Source organism: Ostrea edulis, chromosome 7 (genome assembly GCF_947568905.1).
Source record: "Ostrea edulis chromosome 7, xbOstEdul1.1, whole genome shotgun sequence".
Lineage (NCBI taxonomy): Eukaryota > Metazoa > Mollusca > Bivalvia > Ostreida > Ostreidae > Ostrea > Ostrea edulis.
The window spans coordinates 66,737,082-66,758,818 of NC_079170.1; positions in this window are offsets into that span (position 1 = coordinate 66,737,082).

Here is a 21,737-nt window from a genome sequence, read left to right on the forward strand (position 1 = left end):
ATGTTTGAAATCCGAAATAACAATGACGTTTTATAGGCAAAAACAGTGTGCCAAAAAAGTGGAGTCAAATTCGTCTGAGGATAAGAGCTATGCGTGAGGGAGATAATCCTTAATTTTGAAATGAATTTCTAAATTTTATAACAGCAATTAAAAATACATCCGTATTTTCAAGCTAGAAACGGAGTACTTAGCTACTGGGCTTACATTGCTTAACTAATGTATTTTTAATGGCGAACCAAAGTATGGATAACAGTTTTTGTGAGATACAGCACTCACAATTACAGTGAAACTTCTCCAAACCGGCGCCTCAGAAAACCGGTCATCTCTGAATATCGGCCGATTTTCAAAGTCCCGGCAGAAATTCCTTACACAGAATCTTACAAAACCGGCCACCCCTGAAAACCGGACATCGGTCACTTCTTAAAGTACATTTGTTAACAAACATGTGTAATTTACCCTTAAAATACCGTCCACTTTCTGAAGACAAACAACATTTTCGCCAGACATTGATGAAGATCGTTCAGATGTAAAATTGACTGACCAACCGGCCAGGTGGAACATTATCAACCGGAGGTGTAAAAAACACTAGTGACCTTTTTAATTTTGATTTTTTTTACCTGTGCTGTCAAATGTGTTAATTGACACTTAGCTAATCCAAGTGACCCTTCCAAAATCTGTCGAAAATGTATATATATATATATATATATATATATATATATATATATATATATATATATAACAGTTAGGAACATAATGAATGAATACAGTATCAAACGCCATATTTTGCACCATTTAACCTATGGATATAAGCGGTAGTTGATAAAGAAAACAAACACATGACTGTTGATGATAATCATTAAAAGATAACTTGATGTTCGATTCCTACAAAATATTCAAATAGCAATTTCATATTTACTATTGTACTTTTCAAAAGCTTCAAAACAAATTTGATAATGATATAAACAGAGGATGCTTACTCCTCCTAGGTACCTGATCCCACCTCTGGTGTGTCCAGGGGTCCGTGTTTGCCCAACTATCTATTTTGTATTGCTTGTAGGAGTTATGAGATTGATCAGTGTTCGTTATCTTCACATTGCATTAACGAGTTTTTATAGGTAAGATGGATTCCAATATGCCTCTGTTTTTTCTTTACGTTTCGTTATCCTGCTATAGATTTTCAGTTTGAAATAAGATGGTTTCAGTGAGAATGTTTCTTATTAATTACACATGGATAATTATATATACGTTAATTGATCATAGATCATCAGAAGAAACTTAACAGTTACTGTACATACTTTGTGAATATTGAGATAAAATGTCTCTGAATGCTAAATTCTCGGTTTGAACAGCTACCCCTCCAAACTGGCCGTGTTTTCTGTCCGAGAGCCGACCGGTTCAGAAAATGTCACTGTATTTATTATGCAAACAAGGTTGGTGTCATGTTTTTGTTTACATATAGATTACTTGATCGAAAATAATTCTCTTACGTCGCCTTACTGAACTTTGAACTTGAAACGAAATTCAGAAGTTGGTGAGAAGTCAGGGTTACCAGGAGAATAACTTATTGCATACTTGGATGAGAAAGAGAAAAAAGCAGAGATAAAATCTGAGGAAGAAAGATTACGAAGGGAAGAGAGAGCTTCGAAAAGAGAGGCTAGAAAAATTAAAAAAAGAGCTCAAAATGCAAATGATGGAAAAGGAATAAGCATCTAAGAAAGCAGAAAAAAATAGTTCAGTCTGGAAATATCTATGAGAGAATCTAAGATTCAGTGGGTCATACTAGACAGATACATTCAGTTGGAAAAGGCTAAATCAGAAGCCTATGCCCTAGACATCTGTACTAGAAAGGAATATCATGCTTTATCAGCTAGGGGTACTCAAGAGCAAAGTCTTGCGAAGTTACCAAAGCTATTTCATTTCGATGATAAAGATTGAATTGATGCTTACCTTCAGAGGTATCTCATGCGGATGCATCAGACTATGATTAGCTTAAATTGTCTCTGTTACAGAGGTGTAAGTCGTCTGAAGAGGGATGTCACGATAAGTTTAGAGAGAGTAAACCCGAGAAAGGTGAATAACCTCCTCAATATGCTGCTCGTCTTGAAACTAATTTGCATAGATGGATGGAACTTTCAGAGTCTACTCAAACATTTGAAGGTTTGAAAGATCTTATTTTACGAGAGCAATTTATTTCGAGTAGTAAGTCAATACCTACATTTTTGCGTGAAGATCACCCCAAATATGTTAAAGAAAATGACGCTACTGGCAGAGTAATTCATAGAATATCATGGTAGTGGTTCATTTACATACGAGAACATTAGTCAAAAACCTGAAAACAGAGTTGAGGATCCGAATTTATCAGATAATCAAAAGGGTAAATGATCTGGTACAGGTGAAAGTGAAAGGAAATGTTATGATTTGTTATGAATGTGGACCTGTTGTGTACATAGCTAAACATTGGTTTGAGAGACTCAATAGATCGAGTAGGGAAGTTAAAGGCACAGCATTGGTCGAAAGTAAGAAAAAGAATGATCATTCAAATCAAGGGAGTAAAAACCCGAATAGAGATAGTGAAAGGGACAATACATATATAATAGGCAAGGTTCAAACCACAGTAGTCATGTAGGTTCATTGCGCATCCTTTCGGATAAACTGGGTAACTGTTGCAAACGAGATAATCAGGTCATTTTGCACTGTGGTCACATTTTACCTCTCATTGGGGGTGTATGTCGTGTATGTCATAATATGCCGGTCTCTATGGATACGATGGTTTGAACGCTGTCCAAGTGTTGCGAGATAGTGGATGCAGCAGCATAGTTGTCAAACGTAGCTTAGTATCACCAGATCAGTTCACTGGTAAGTCTATGAAATGAGTTCTTATTGAAGGCACTGTTAGAACGGTTCCAGAAGCATGTGTTTCTGTGAACACACCATATCTATCAGGGAAAGTCAAGGCACTATGCTTGAGCAATCCTGCATACGATTTGATCATTGGAAATGTAGATGGTGCATGAGATGATGAAAATCCTGATTCAGACTGAAAATCAAATCAGGTATGTGATGTTGATGACATATTGAGTTCAGATATATTTCACGGATCATTTGTAGTAACACGTGGTCAGGCGAAGATGGAACAGGGAAGCTTCAAAGCATTGAACGTGGTAGAAATTTCAGGAAAACCTATTTCTGTTGATGAAACGCGTTCAGCCCAAGAGAATGAATTACCCAGAACAAATAACGCGATTTAGCCAAATCGGGTAAACGCAAATTTACAGGGCAGCAAAATATGTCTTGGTTTATCCCAAAGAGCGGTTTACTATTCCGGTATTTCAAATCTCCTAAGGTGAGTAATAACATAATTTGCAAGCAGTTGATCGTTCCTCTACATTATAAGAATGCTGTAATGACATTGGTACATGACATTGTACTGGCTGGATACTTAGGGATGCGCAAAACTACAGGCCCTATCATATCTAACCTTTAAAGGCCTGTAGTTCAGGGAGACATCAACATATTTTGTCGATCATGTTACATATATCAGAGAACACTGTCAAAAGGTAAAGTAAGTCCAGTACCATTAGATTCAATGTCTCTCATCGACATCCGTTTTATAGGGTTGTTGTTGACATTGTTGGACGAATTTTCCCTGAAACAGATCGTGGAAACAGGTGTATCCCTACACGTGTAGATTATAGTATCAGGTATCCAGAATATTTACAACTCACAAGCATAAATACGGAGCGTGTGACAGAAGCTTTGTTTGAGATGTTTACCAGAGTCGGGATATCAAAAGATATCAACCGATTTCAACAAACTCTTAAAGCAGTGGAAAGGCCCTTACGCTATTGTTGGTAAAGTTGGAGGATCTGACTGTAGAGTTGGCATCAAAGGAAAAGTCAAGACTTTCCGCATCAATCTTCTGAAGAAGTACATAGAGAGATAATCAGCTCAGGTATATAACACTGTAATAGGGTCATGTTCAGTGGGTGCGAGTTTCCATTGGAATGTCCTTCCTTGAAAGCGTCTCAAACCGACAAAGATGTAATGTACACACCAGTAAGTATTTGTCAGACCAACAGCAGGTAGAAGTCAGGCAGCTTCTATTTGAATTCCGAGGTGTTTTGACAGACATCTCAAGTCGTCATACCCGGTACCACATGGAATTCATATTACAACAACAGAACCAAACCACAATAATCCATATCATATTCCATTTGCTCTCCGAGATGGATTTCGAGATGAAATCAGGAAAATGATAAAGATGAATATAATAAAACCACCAAAATATCCATATGCTTGCTCTATTGTTGTGAGCAAATCTGATGGATCGAAAAGGATATGTATTGACTTCAGGAAATTCAATAAGGTAACTGTATTTGATACAGAACCTATGCTGACTCAGAAGAGAGCATTGCCAGGATGGGTCAAAGTAAGGTTTTCTCTAACGTAGACCTGTGGCATGTTATTCTGAGCAACAACCTGACATTCAGTTGGTATGGCTCTTTGAATTTGAATATAGGGTTAGATTCGTACACATTTGGTTAACATTCAAATAAATCCATACAATGCATTCAGAAATAGAATCATGGCGTTATGGTACACGGATATGCGTGTACCATTTTACTAATTACCGTTGCATTACTAGATATAACATGCATACAGACAGAGACAAAAGACGGGAAATCATTTTTTTCTAATTATAAGCTATGGTAATTGTTTTAAATGCTGACAAATAACGTATGATTGTCATTACTGATTTTCTTTCAGATATGGGACCCGGTTTTATGAAGTTGTCTATGACAGAAGATTTGGTTTTTCCCATGTATGTTGCTACCAACCATTATGCTGAAATGGTAATGTCTATGGGAAGTGATTGGTATATGATTTCCAAGGAAGTTCGCAGCCTCTTGCTGAAGAGGAACTGTAGAGTTATTGCTAGTTTTAAAGCACCGATATTGTGACAGTGATTTCCAGTTTAAAATGAAAGGTGGAACTAACGAACAGTGGTCAATCTCATAATTCGCATAAGCAATACAAAATACAGAGTTGGGCAAACACGGACCACTGGGCACACCAAAGGTGGGATCAGGTGTCAAAGAGGAGGAAGCATCCCCTGTCGACTGGTCACACTCGCTGTGAGCCCTATATCTTGATCAGGTAAACGGATATATCCGCAGTCAAAATCAGTGTTCCTAGAACGGCCCAGCAATCGTTATTAACCGTGTCATACAACATTTGACCCAATGTTAGGTTGCATTCTCGCGTATGCGTTTTTGAATAAATTCTGCCTCTTATGAATATAGAACCAGGTCAACTAGCAAAGGACGACCATTTGTGCTTATGGAAATTGCAACATACAGTTAGAATACCTGATCACCAAAGACCACGAAGATATTGTCAATGAGAAACTCTAACATATTTCTATTTCAACTTCAGAGTACTTGTGCGTGGAATCAGAGTGATGCTTAACAAAATGAGTTTCTGGATGACTGATCACTAGATATGACTATTTTCTTTTTACATTTTTGTTGATGAAGCAACTGTCCATGATGGCAAAACGTCTAGTCTTTAATTTATCGTGAGGAATTGTCGTGTATGGAGTCGAAAATCATAGGTTTTGATGTCATAGATTTCGGAAAAGTTTTACGATTTCATATTTACTTTAAAATGTTCTTTACATTTTTTTAAATCCACATAAGATCACGTCTGACATATGTAGTTGTGGAGTAGCTTTGGGGTTTCTCCTTCACATCTGTTGATATTGAGGATCATAGATAGGGACTTAATAGGTTTTAATAGTTGAATATAAGAAGAACATTTTTTGTTAAATATGATGTGATTTAAAAGTGATTGGAAGTAAATACTCAAGTGCGGTTTAAAGTAAGTATTTCGCAAACTCTATGGTGGTTTAAGGATCTAATTTATCATTGGCACTTGTCATTGCATAAAATATTGCACGATGTGTTAGAAATTACTTGTTCTAATCCATTTTGTTCGTCGCAAATCAAATGTAAAGAAGTCGTAAACTGAAAATTGTAACAAAGTTAGATGTATGTTTGGAACATATGATAAACACCTTGAAATAGTATTTAACGAAACTCCAAAAATCTCTTTTCTTCATTTTTCATTTTTTGATGTTCTTTGGTTTATATATATGACCGTGTATACTGATATCTAACTGTCAAATGAATGAAATGAGTACACATAAATGTATGACAAAGATTTTGGTTCAATGTCACTATTTTTATTATATATACAAATTGGCAATGAGCTATTACAAGGAAAAGAAATAAAACACAATAAATATTGTTTCTTTCCAAACATATACAACATATCAAATACTCAGTCAACAAAGACATTGTCATGAATATTATGGAAAAAATAAACACAAATACATCAATAACATACCCCAATTGTATGGCAGTGCCACACCCAATTAAACCCGTCTCACCGGAACAAAGAGGTATTCTATTGTGAATAATAAAGAAAATTGTATAAACTCATTGTCGAAATTACTAAAGAAATATTCCACTGCTATAATGCATTAGAATTGTTATAACTATAAATGAACGTTAGCATATTTATGAAATTAATAAAATGCTAAATGTTACTATAGTAGAATTACATGTTTTTATACTGATAATATTTATCCAAAATAAAATATCAAAAGCATTTATAATTTGCTTACCAATATTAAAAATGTGTTACCCTGAACTCTATTCGAACACCCAGTGAACTGTGTGAAGGGTGGCGTCAGAATGAAGAGCGTGCACATATAGTGAGTGAGTTATAAATAAGCCGACAAACCGGTTTTAATATTCCAAGTAATCAAACATAATTTATAAATTTCTTAATTACCTGGACTATTGTTATAAACACAAAATACTAATATTAAATTGTATCTGAAACTTAAATACATTATTTTGCATATTTTTTAATCTCAAACAAAATGATTCGCAAGGACAGAACTCTATAAATAACTCTCAATCAATTACGGCGCGCAGTTCGCGGTTAAAATTCCGCAATACGATTTATGCATCACATTTCTCCCCCGCGCAGTTTTGTTGATGTCCTCATTAACTACACACAAGTAAATCAAATGAAAAAATTCAAATTCAACTGAAAGATAATCTATGTACAATCATTGTGGTCAATTCAATTTTGTTTTGTTTGCAAATACTCTGAAAAAGTTTGACTTAAATTAGCACGAAGACTTGCACCAAGTGCAGCCATTGCATGCCCAAAATCTTGAAAATCACTAGAAAAAGAATATGCAACACTTGCTGATTGCTTATTTGATATTACAGATTTTAGCAGATTAAATGGGTTAGAGTGCTTCCCGGCGGTGGACCGTTTAGAACGCCGTAATTCGGGCATGTCATGAGAAACCTGTGGGGTACTTTGTTCAGTATCCTTACCTGAATAATCCCCTTCAGTCGTTTCACTCATCTTATCCATACCATCCGGAAGTTCATTTGCACTGTGAATAATTTCCCATGTTTTCGGATGCGATTCCGAATCTGATTCGGATTCTTCTGCAATACCTTCCTCATCATGAGCAACAATTTCTCCTGTATCAAATATTTCCTTCCGGTGCAAAACCTTTGTTTGTTCACAATTGTCAGCTGGTCTTACCTTATAAACATTTTCTTGTAACCTTTCTATGACAACATATGGAAGTGCCTTCCAGACATCTTGAATTTTATTCCGGACTTGCACATGATTTTTCAAAAGAACTTTTGCAAATATCTGTATTGCACATGGCGTAGAAGTCTTGTCGTGTAACTCGCGTCGTCTTTCAGCACTTTTCTTTGTATATTGTAATGCTTCAGCAAGTGCTTTGTTGAGTCGCTTCTTATATGAATCTAACCATTCGTTGACGCCTAAGGCATTACTGTCATGATCGATGCCCAGTCAATGATCAATTGGTAGTCTTGGTTCTCTACCGAAAAGAAGATAAAAAGGAGACAACCCAGTAGTCGCATGTGGGGTTGCGTTATATACATATACAATTTCTGGTAAATATGTTGTCCATTTCTTCTTCCTTTCTGTATCCAGTGTTCTTAACCGATCATGCAATGTACGATTAAATCGTGCACATTGTGAATTTTCTTCAGGATGATAAGGAGTACACCTGAACTTCTTGATGTTGTACAACTTGCATAACTCTTTGACCACTTCGCCCTCAAAACTCCTACCTTGGTCACTGTGTAAACGATTGGGAATTCCAAATTTGTGGAACCAATTGTACACCATTTTTTTTAGCAACTGTTGTAGCCTTCTGATTTCTTGTTGGAATGGCTTGTGTAAATTTCGTGAAAACATCTGTCAAAACCGATACATTTTCGTAACCATCTGACGATTTTTCTAAAAGTGTGTAATCCATTGCTAGAATTTCGAATGGATGTTTAGCAATCACATTCCCAATTGATGGTCTGATAGTAGGAATAGGTACTTTTGCGATCATACGTCTCTCACATTTTTCAATCCATCTAATAACATCACCTTGCATTCCTGGCCAATATCATCTTCTTTTGATCAATGCCAATGTTCTCTCTCGACCTTGATGACCAGAACAATCATGTAAGGACTCCAAAACTTGTTGTTTCAAACAGTCAGGTAGAACAACCTGTAAATACTCTCCATCCAAATCTTTACTGGTCATGAACAAGACACATTCTTTCACCTGCAAAAGATTATATTTCCTTAGAAGTTTCCTTACCTTTTTATTTTCCTTAGAAATGTGTCGATATGTTGGTTTATGGCCAGTATCTAACGAATTAAATACTTTAGAGATATTTGGATCATCCCTCTGTAGTTTCTCCAAATCTGCATACTGTACTCTGGAAAAGTTGGTGATAATACTGCTGACTCTTCAACTTCCTCGTCATTTGTGACGATATGACAATCTGTGATAATACCTTGCAGAGACGCTGACTTGGAAACATCTGATAGAATTTCTTCCGAGTTTCTCTGGCAGTGCATTCTGCTTAAACTGTCAGCATTTTGGTTCAATTTCCTTGATCTATACTTTATTGTGAAATTGAATTGAGCCATCTCTGAAGCCCATCTTAACTCAGTCGCACCCAATTTTGCTGTCTTAAGATACCTCAGAGGATTATTGTCGGTATAAACGACAAAGTCATTCCCTAAAAGATAATCTCTGAATGTGTCCGTTATCGCCCATTTCAGTGCTAGTAACTCAAGTTTCACTGAGCTATAATTTGACATGTTTTTCTCACCTGGTTTGAGACTTCTGGAAGCATAAGCAATCACTACGCACTGATCTTGTTGCTGGCTCAAAACTGCTCCAAGTCCGTTTAAGCTGGCATCCGTTTCCAGAATGAATGGAGTCTCAAAGTTTGGAAACCCTAAAACTGGAGTACTTGTAAGACATGTTTTGAGTCTTGCAAAAGCAGTATCGCAGTCGGCATTCCATCTAACACTGAAAGGTACCTGTTTTGTAACTAGTTTCCTACTTTTTGTTTTCTTTTCTTGTTTTGTCAACACTGCATGTAGAGGCGCTGCTATCTGACTAAACCCCTTAATAAATTTTCTATAGTACCCGGCTAGGCCAAGAAAAGACAGCAATTCCTTTTCTGATTTAGGCGTTTCCCAGTCATTAATAACAGCAATTTTCTCTGGATCGACTTTCACTCCCATTTCACTTACAACATGACCAAGATATCTAACCTCTTTTTCAAAAAAATTACACGTAGAAGGCTTGATTTTTAACCCATGATCCCTCAGTCTGTTGAAAATAGATTCTAAACGCTCTAAATGATCTGCAAAAGATTTTGAAAATACGAGAATGTCATCCAAGTAAAGAAGAAGTATTTCAAAATTCTTATCACTTAAACAAGCTTCCATTAATCTTTGGAAAGTACTCGGACTATTACAAAGACCAAATGGCATGCGTACAAATTCATATAAACCAAGAGGTCCAACTCGAAATGCTGCTTTATGACAATCCCTCTCGTCCATCTTAACTTGATAGAAACCTTGTGCCAAATCCAAAGTTGAAAAGTCTAAAGCCTCTTCAATTCTAGGTATTGGAAATGCATCTTTGCTTGTTTTAAGATTAAGCTGTCTATAATCTACGCAAAGGCGCAAAGAGTTATCTCGCTTCCGCACCAATACCACCGCAGCACCGTAAGGACTTGTGCTAGGTCGAATTATACCTTGCTGCAATAGTTTCTGAATATGAGACTTCACTTCTTCCATCTGATTTGGAGGAATTCTTCTATGGGGTAGTTTTACTGGAACATTGTCAGTCGTCAATATTCTGTGCTGTACAGTATCTGAAAATCCTAGATCATCAGTATCCTTACAGAAAATATCCTGATGTTGACTAATAACTGATACCAACATGTCTCTTTCATTGTCAGACAAGCATGTGCCAATGTTTACGTCTACACCATGGATTTTTACAGAATTCTTTGTGGAACTTACTTCATCTCTTACATTGGCCTTTTGTTTGCATTCTAGTTGTACTTTTTCTATGCATACTTGTATTTCCTGATTACTCACCTGTGTGTCCACTTCACAATCTTGGTGAGGGAAATACTCAACCTCTGCTCGATGTAATATACCTACCCTTGTTTTTGGATTAAGCCATGCATCCTCATTACCAATGTTAACTACTCTGAACGGAGTAATACCGTTTTCGACATTTGCATATGTGTCAATTACAATATTATTTCTGGGGAGAAAATCGTGATCTCCATATACTGCTTGTACAAGAGCACTATATGTCTTGGGACTTTGGAGTGTAGTACCCATAACAACTTTCATGGTTCTAGATGGGATTTTGACCGGATTTTGACCTGCAACCTTGACAAAACTTAATTTTTCAGAGTCATTAACTGGAGATGCACTCATTTCAAACACAGACAGAATATTAAGTAAATGATCATTTTTGCCTGTAATCGAAATAAGGTTCTGATCTACTTGTTCCTTAAGAATATGGAAGAAATTACTTCCCAATACGCCAGGAACACGCATTTTTCTATCTTTACCAAAATTATCAACAAGATCCTTTACAAATAATATTCCAACATTTGGAATGGAATAATGAGCAGTGTCTATCTCTACCTCAATGTAACCAATGTATGGAATTGGTAGATGATTGGCGCCAGACACTCTCATCCATTTGGTTAAATCTATTAATTTTGGCTCCGATTTCAACAAATCTCGGAAGTAAGACTCGGTGATTGTAGAAACTTGTGAACCAGCGTCAATTAGACACGATATTGGCTTACCTTCTATGTTGACTGATACCACCGAACATTTCCGAATAGCTTTCTCAATGATATGCTGGTCAATTAAGTCATTAGGCCCATCGTCCGCTGGTTGACTCTACAACGGACACTTCTCGTTTAAAGGATTGGTATTTGAACTCTTTGACTTACCTTTTCTCTGAAAAGTTTTGTCATCTTGTAACTGAGTACTACATTCTGGTGCTTTATGCCCCTTTCCGTCGCAACAGTAACATGTTAAATGAAATTACTTAATTTTAGGAAGCTGTTTTCCTTTCACAGTTTTTGCATCAGAATCGGATTTACTTTTCACGACCTGATCAGACAATGTTTGCAATTGTTTTTGATTTTCTTCAATTTGTTTCTGTTGTACTTTAAGAACGTTCATAAGATCAAGTAATTGACTATCATATGGTGATGTTAGAACTCTAGATTTGATAAGATCTTGTGTGCATATTTCATTCGCAGAGTATTTGCTCAGTGGTTCAGCTCTATAATCTTCAAACCATTGTAACACTGTCTAAACTCACCCAATGACATAGACTTCCTTTCCCAAGAAAACCGTCTGATCTCTCTCCAGAGAGACGAATCGCGAATGCCCTCAATAAAACGTTCTTTCAACAACTCATCGAAATCGGTGACTACATTTTCGTCTTTCGCGATAATTTTTTCAACTAATTTCATTAGTGCCAAAGAATAATTTTGCAAAGATTCGCCATATCTTTGATCGGGTTGATAAAACTGTTGTTACAGAGCACCAAGAGTTTCTGTGCTTACAAATACATCTCTGATTATTTTCAAAATTTTCTCTGACGTATCCCTTTCTACAGTGGGGCGTAATCTTATTTCATCGTTAGCCTGTCCACCCAAATTATCTATTAAAAAAAATATTCTAGCATTTGCATCATGAATAATTCGAAGATGTTGTTCTGCATCTTGTAACCACTCTGATACATCTGGCTCACTCTCTTTCATTGGTCTTCCATTCAACTTTGCAATCTTTTTCTCTCTCGCAACATAAACAGTTTTATTTCCTTTCATTCCACTCTCTACACTCGTTCCCTTTTTTTCGTTTATATTTCTTTCTGTTAACTATTGTTCTTCAAGTCTGAACAGTTCGTGCTCTAAATGTTCTGATTTTTGTCTTTCATTGTGAAGCTGCTCCTTAATTTCTTTCTTTGTAGCCATAATTCACACTCTACTAACTTCACATTAATGATAAAGTATCTGTATCTGCTACACAGAGTCTGTATACCTGTACATTAATGGCGAATTACAAAAATGTTAGTTTGTATCACCTCTCTTTGGCGTTGCTTTTTTTCACGAGTTGTATCAAGTTTCCGAGGTCTCTTTCTATCTGCCGTCCTCTTCAGTTTTCCAACTGCAGAGCTTCCATATTGAAGTTTCCTCTATGTTTGAAATTTGGTTGGCACACCTAAATATCATAGCTCACTGCCAATGACAACTTATACCGAGAATATCCCGATTAAGCATAGCCCATATGATTTCGAAATGTCCACGACGCCACTTTATGACAAAGATTTTGGTTCAATGTCACTATTTTTATTATATATACAAATTGGCAATGAGCTATTACAAGGGAAAAAAAATAAAACACAATAAATATTGTTTCTTTCCAAAAATATACAACATATCAAATACTCAGTCAACAAAGACATTGTCATGAATATTATGGAAAAAATAAACACAAATACATCAATAACATACCCCAATTGTATGGCAGTGCCACACCCAATTAAACCCGTCTCACCGGAACAAAGAGATATTCTATTGTGAATAATAAAGAAAATTGTATAAACTCATTGTCGAAATTACTAAAGAAATATTTCACTGCTATAACGCATTAGAATTCTTATAACTATAAATGAACGTTAGCATATCTATGAAATTAATAAAATGTTAAATGTTAATATAGTAGAATTACATATATTGATACTGATAATATTTATCCAAAATAAAATATCAAAAGCATTTATAATTTGCTTACCAATATTAAAAATGTGTTACCTCGAACTTTATTCGAACACCCAGTGAACTGTGTGAAGGGCGGCGTCAGAATGAAGAGCGTGCACATATAGTGAGTGAGTTATAAATAAGCCGACAAACCGGTTTTAATATTCCAAGTAATCAAACATAACTTATAAATTTCTTAATTACCTGGACTATTGTTATAAACACACAATACTAACATTAGATTGTATCTGAAACTTAAATACATTATTTTGCATATTTTTTAATCTCAAAAAAAATGATTCGCAAGGACAGAACTCTATAAATAATTCTCAATTAATTACGGCACGCAGTTCGCGATAAAATTCCGCAATACGATTTATGCGTCACAAATGACTTATAAAATATTTATTGATCGAATGAATCAAGCATATACCAAATTGTGCATATGCACTACATTCCTGTATTCATCTTATCGAAAATATAGAAACAAACACATGAAGCTTTCTATCTTATCTATTTATTTACTTTCCTTACTTAAGTATACATACCATGTCCTTCTTGGTTAATGTCTTCCTGGAAAGTGAATCTAATATTCTGTAAATGTGAATTCGCTCGTTGCAAAAGAGGTGAAGGAACACATTTCTCCACAATGTCTTTGATGGCGGATTTGGGTATTCGTGTATCGTCTTTAGAAAGTTCCCAAGTAACCTTTTGTCCTAAAATGATAGCAATACATATAAGCAAAACAGCGCGGTATTTTCAATGATTTATTTGTTGATTGATACAGGAAGGACAACGTGGATTGATAAAACACTTCATCAAGAAATAATATCTAAAAATAGCTACTTCACAGCAATAGCATGAGCAGTGATCAATCGCAACACACATTGTAAAGAGTTTGGCAAAGAAGGACCCCAGGATATACTGGAGCTGGAATCAGGTTTCTAGGGAGAGTGAGTGACCCTTGTCGACTTGTCACAACCACCCTGAGACTTATATCTTGATCAGGTAAACGGAATCAGTGTGCCAAGAACGGCCTCGCTCGAACACTCGTCAGGAAAGGTGAAAGTACAGAGGGTGATCAGACTGATGAATGCCGGAGCAGGAGTACAGGTTTCCATCTTTTTAACAATGTAATAATCAATGAAGTAAATAAAGCCAATGCATTGCAAAAAAAAGAAGAAGTGAACATGTCTTTGTGTAAACATGACGCGGCACTTTATCGCAAGGCAATTTCCCTCGTATGCTCTTTTATTTCATTTTCGCTATGAATGCACTATTTTTATATATCGGTATTAAATCAAGTCTTTAATATGACTTTTACATATGTTATTGATATTATCAATCTTTTGAGCATAGTGAAACTATTTTCAATTCATTTCTGTTCGTGGTATATATGCGATTTCTGTGTTTTCTTTCTCTAGCCGTTTTCTCGTGAACAGTCAAAGATTAAGTTTTGAAGAATTCCACAGTGTTAGATGGTGACATACGAGTTACTAATTTGTTGTCGTCACCGCCATCTTCCACCGGAAATAGCTTAAAAATATGCATTTTTTATCTATTTCATTTATAATGTTGATACAGTCACTGAAACGTTCTACTTTACCATTTTTCCGTTCGCTCATCGTTCCTTCGCCGTTCGATAACAGTGCGTTCGGCGTGCGTTCAGCGTGCGTTCTCCGTTCACAGTTTTGCGTTCAGCGTGCGCTCATCGTTCCTTCACCGTTCACAAAGCCTTACTGTTTCAAATCCAACTGTGAACCAAAGTGAAAGGACCAATCTTGATAGCAAGGCGAAATTTAAAATTTAACGTGTGCGTAAGAGTGGAAGAATATCAGAAATGTAATTTTGAAGTACAAAACGTCAGGATTAACACCTCTGAATGCCGAAATGTTCATTTGAGCTTTAGTTAAAAACAATTCTAAATGAGAGACGAATATAAGAGCTTGTCATTATGAATTTAACCCAAGTACAAAAAATAAGGCAGTTTCAGGAAATCAAAACCTCTTGCCCTGTGTTCACGATTTAGTATTTAGCAGTTCCAGCACAAATTATTATAATTATTTTACATTTCTAGACAAGAGTTTTAAACAGGTCACCCCTTACTTTGAAAAATAAAAACAAACAAACGATGCTTCATAATGTACATTGTACCGTATGTACGTGTCAGAATGTCAAACTGATATGATTATTTTTAAGCCTATATTTATGAAAGACATTGTCAAAAAAACTGATATTTACTACTCTTGCAAAATTTGAAACTTTTGTAACATTTGTCCTTAATGCAAAAGTGTAATTGTTTATCTGATACGTTTCTGCATTAGCCGTTAAACATTTTACGGGTAGTTCAGTATAATAAATAGTGTTATCTACGTCAAATATATACTTATATTGCACGATCTAACTGCAATCTATGGTCACATCAATAATAAAAATAGAAAGTTTTGTACTGCTTATTTCCTCAGGTCGATGTAGCTGCGACAAATGAATGACACAGAATGTAAGTAGGAATATTTAATACTGTTAGGAGTGTTGGGGTGTTGACACAGGGTATAACGTCCGTATTATTTGTTTACTGCATCTATCTTGACTCCTTTCGGGGGTGTTTGTTAATTACAGGTATCCCAAACGATTGAGCTCGTAAAGTTTGAAGCCATACATGAACACCTATTAATTCTGGATGTCACTACATATGTAGACTATAGTGTTTTCCTTTTCACATGCATTGTTTGTATATTATACCCATGAATTAAATATATCAGTACATATAATGGTATACGCAATGTACATACGAAATTTGCTTCTGTTTGTGTATGACTGTTGCATGTATCAATGTACAATTTGCGATAATTTCATGAAATATATACTTGTATACTTGGTACTTGTACAAAAATACATTACATTGAATATATTCAGAACTGTAAAATATGCTGTATCACGATTCCGGTTTATTTCATTTTTCATTTATTGATGAAATATACCGAAATATTTCAAAGTGTTAAAATCTCTACAACATTTGGGTTCTGGGGTAAATTGAGGGTCCATAGTTTATTTCTAGCATCAGTATTTCCTTCCAATCAATTTTAAAATGTTTCAAAATGGCTGCCATTAAAGAAAATGGCGGTCAAAAATAAAGTCCGTCGGATTTTAACCAAATTTAGTTTTGAGGGTTGTTTGAGAATCCTGAGTGCATATCTGGCATCAAAGACCATTTTTGACATGGGGAGGTGTTCGGAGACATTTGTGTTGACATCCCAACACAGTTATAACTCGTTATTCTTATTCTTATTTTATTTTTATTTTTCCTCTCCTTTAGTGAGAAATTTGGCCGTCGTTTCAAGATGGCAGCCCAACAAACGTCAAAAAATCAAGATTTCAACCTTACTCTATTTCTGGGGTAATACGATGACCCTGAGTCCATTTCCAGCATCGAGAAATATTTTTGAGACGTAATTTTCAAAATGGCCGCCATGTACCGACGTTGTTGAAAGTTTTAAAATATCTACAGTATTTGGGTTCTGGGGAAAATAGAGGGTTTACAGTTTATTTCTAGCATCGGTATTTCCTTTCAATCGATTTTCAAATGTTTAAAAAAGGTTGTCATTGAAGAAAATGGTGGCAAAAAATCGAGTCCATTGAACTTCAACTAAATTCAGTTTGTTTGGTTCTTTGAGGATCCTGAGCCCATTTGTGGCATGAAAAACCATTTCTGACAAAGGAAGGTGTTCGGGGACATTTGTGTTGGCATCCCAGCACAGTTATAGCTCGTTATTATAATTGTTCTTTTTCATCCCGTTTTGTGCATATAGTTTTTCGGAAATTACTTGACTGATGTTCCTCAAACTTTCAGGACAGTTGCACCATAAAATGAACTAAATTCATTTTTTTCTTTTTGATATTTACCTCTGGTCTTGATTTACCGTACTTAATTTATCATTTTGTCCAGGTTTTTTTCATAAACGGTTTAAGTTTGAGTATTGAAACTTTGTAGGGATGATAGAGATCAACTTTAAGATGTGACATACGCAGATCATGTTTGGCCGTGACGGTCGTCATCGGAAGTGAACAAAGAAAACGTCAAATTTCAACATTATGTGTCTAAAATGAAACTTGCATGGTATAACTAGATCTATTTCATAGTTTCAGAAAATGTGATACTTACTGGACGTGAAAACAGTAACTTCCGGTTTATGGAGAAAAATGTTGAAACATTCGTCTTTCTTTGTCTCTCTATATATCTCGCTAAAAATTTTTTTTTTTTAAATCAAAATTTACGTTCATGAGATATTTCCATTTTTAAAAAGAAATTTTCTCCGGACGATTTCTCATAAACATTTAAATATTTCATTTTCAAACTATCAGGGGTGATAGATCTTGACTTGTAGATATGTCATATGCATGTCATTATTTCTCTATCACTTCCGGTCGTCACCGGAAGTGAACAAAGAAGACTCTGAATTTCAAAATTGTACACTTGAGACGAAATTGGCATGACAAAATAAGGTTTCTTTTATAGTTTAAAAAAAATCGATATTTCCAGAAGTTAAACAACAGCTTCCGATTTATTGAGAAAAAGTTTTTTAAAAAATGCTCTTTCTTTGTCCTTATAAATTTGGCTTGTAAATCAATTGTTTGATATAATGTTCACATATATTATTAACCTTATCCATCTTTAGACCATCCTCAAATTCTTTTATGATAATTCACTTTCGTTTGTGAGGTATGCCCAATATCCGTTGATATTTTCTTCGGGTGTTCTCTAGTAAAGGGTCAAAGGTTGATTCTTGAAACTTTCAGGGTTGGTAGATGAAGCATACGTGTTACACTTGAGTTGACGTCACTTCCGTCGTCCACCGTAAGTAGCTTACAATATGTAATTTTTGAATAATTTCTAATGCTCAGCATCGTCTACTAAAGTCGAAGAAGTCATACTTTTTCAAACGGAAGTTGATTGTAAGAAACTGGAAGTTGTCCAAAAATCAGTATTTTTCATCGAAACTTTTAGTGGGGGTTTTTGCACGCTCAATGTGGACTTTTCAGTCGTTTTATGGACATCTGAAATACCAGAAGGGAATAAAATAACACAGGATGTTGTTTATAATTGACAAATTATATCTTTTATGTGTTTATCGCTCTATTATCAAGAATGTAGATGTTTATTCCTTTCATATTAAGTCGTCTTTCACTAATTGAATTATCCCAGTTAAGATCTGTCTCGTCAGAAATTGTGCGGAAGACTTACTCGTTGCTCGCAACGAGATCGTATCTAGTTATTTTTTTTATTATTCTTTTTCTTCCCGAATTTGTTCACGCGATTTCTAGGAAATGACTTGACAGATTTTTATCAAACTTTGAGGAATAATGAACAATAAATTATCTAGATTGCATTTTTTTTCAATGTTTACTTCCGGTCTTGGATTACGTCCGATTTGCCGTTTTTAAAATTGTATTTGTTCAGCTGTTTTTTCATGAATCCCTTAAATTTTAGTCTTGAAACTTTCAGGGATGATATATCTCAACTTTTAGATGTGACATACCCACGTCATGTTTTTTGCCGTCACTTCCGGTCGTCACCAGAAGTGAACAAAGAAAATGTCAAATTCTAAAATTATGCGTCTAAAACGAAACTTGCATGGTCTAGTTAGGTGTATTTCATAGTTTAAGAAAATGTGATACTTACCGGAAGTAAAAACAGTAAATTTCGGTTTATGTAGAAAAAGATATTCTTTCTTTTTCTCCATGTATCTCGTTGATGAATAAAGTGTTTGATTTGATTTTCACATATATAATTGACATCAACTATTTCTAGAGTAAAGTCAAATACTTTTTTTCAAAATTTTCTTCCTTTCCTGTGATATGCTCGATTACCGTTTTTAAAAAGAAATCCAGGCATTTTCTCATAAACGTTCAAATATTTCATTTTGAAACTTTCAGTGATAATAGATCTCATCGTTTGGATGTGACATACACATGTCATTATTTCGGCTGTCGCTTAAAGTCGTCATCGGAAGTGTAAAAAGAAAATTATTCACTTGGAACGAAATTGGCATCGTAAAATAGTTTCTTTTTTATTTTTTCAGAAAATTCGATGCTTACCGAAAGTTAAAACATTAACTTCCGGTTTTTTGAGAAAAAAAACTTTAATTCATTGTTCTTTCTTTGTCCTCATAAATCACGGTTGTAAATAAAGTGTTTGATATGATTTTCACATACATGTATATATTTCCACATTTTTATTGGCATTATCCATCTTTAGCCCAACGTCATGTTCTTTTTTTCAAAATTCATTTCCGTTTGTGAGATATGTCCATTATCCGTTGATATTTTCGTCGGATGTTTTCTCGTAAACAGTAAAAGATTGAGTCTTGAAATTTGCAGGGTTGATACATTTTGACTTGTGAATGTAGCAAACTATTTCATTTTTGTTGCCGTCACTTCCGTCATCCACCGGAAGTAGCTAAAATATGTAATTTTCTAATGCTCATAATATCGTCTACATTGTAGCAAGTCATACTATTTCAACCGGGCGTTGATTGTTAGATACCGGAAGTTGTTACAAAAAATCAGTATTTTTTATCGAAACTTTCAGTGGGTGTTTTACATGCTAAATGTGGACTTTTAAGTCATTTTATGGACATCTGAGATACCAGAAGTGAATAAAACAAAACCGAATGGTGTTTATAATTGACAAATTATCTATCTTATGCGTTTATCGCACTATTATTAAGAATGTAGATGTTTATTCCTTTCATTTAAAGTTGTTCTTCACTAATTGAATTATACCGGTTAAGATCCTGTCTCATCAGAGAATAAACGGAAGACCTACTTGTTGCTCGCAACGAAATCGTATCCAGTTCTTATTATTATTCTTTTTTTCCCTTTACCATTTCTGTGCAGAGAATACTTCTTTGATTTGCTTCACGTTTTCTTTGGTTGATGTGTTGTCGCCGTATTTTTATCTTGAAACATCACTTCCTGTCGCAAGTTACCCCCGAGTTACCGTCTTTAAAATGACATTTAGTCCAAATTTTGTTTTCATAAACAGTCAATGATTGAGTCTTAAAACTTTCAGTGATAATAGATGGTCACTTGTAGCTTTGCGATCCGTCACTTCCGGCCGTCACCGGCGTGAGGCAAATGTGTGATATGCTGTGGTGTCGACACGACAAAGCCCGATGGTACATCTTAATGTGCCCTAGTGCGATGGAATGTCAGGTCGAAGACCGTCGGTTTGTAAAGGATCGAGTGTTTTGGTACAGACTGTACCAACTGTGTGTTGTTTCAACAAAAATTTCAGTGCAAAATCAATGCAAAAATATAAGGATAAGAACTTATTTCATTACCATTTAGTTGTCGTGTTATTAAACATAGAGCTCTTCAACTTCAAATCTTATAGAATATTTTGCATTATAGCATACTCCCAAGTATTTGTTATGTTTGCATTATAAGTAACACATGATCATGAATTAAAACATGCTTGGGCGAAGTTAATAGTTCGACAACAAATGTATTTTGGCGTTCTGACAATCATCAACAATGTAAACCTTGCCGTTGCTGTCACCCATGACAATCTCAATCACCTGTGCCTTCCTCCAATATATCATGAAGACGTTGGTGTCAGCACTGCAGCAGGAAGACCCTTCGTTGGTGAAAACTGGCGTTGCATTTCTTCGGTTATATGTTGAAAGACGTTAAGAATGACGTCACAATGACGTGTCGTCAGAAACGCTACTCAATCCCGCACCATCGGATTTAGGTGTGACCGTCGTAACACAAGCAAACCATCGCACTCTTGTCCAGACCATCGCACTTTGAAGTCACACACACACACACACACACACACACACACACACACACACACACACACACACTCACACACACGCATTCTTGTATACACCGTCAAATGACTACACTTGAAATTTTACCGGTATCTCACTACACTTATTTAGAAACATGATAGACTAAAAGTAACTGCAAAATATATTTATTTAATGTCATAGTAGCATACGTGTCTATTGTGATTTTGGATAATTCTAAAATTACGATGTTGCAATTTTCCAGGAAACTCACTACATATTTACACTTTTTGTAAACACCCATGGGACTCACTACAAAGAAATTGACCATCAACCTACTACATAATTGACAATATGCATGAAAATAACTACAGTATATCTGAAAGAACGTGTGCTTCAAAGAAATCAAGTATCTGGTCTATTGCAAACAATGTAAGAATTAACATAGGGTGTGCTAACCCAAAGGTGATCAAGAAATAATACCTTAGCCCCATTTGTATATGTATTATGAACTGCATGACCTGATCAACACATACATACTAGTGTCTACAGTTTCAGCTGAATATATTCAAGATATTCATTGACAGAGTTATATGCTTGCATTTGAAAAAGAGATATTGAATATGCTTTCAAAACTGTCACATACGACAGCATCTTTGTATTTTGTATTGATATAAAATTGTTAGAAATATTTAGAAAATTGTCAGAA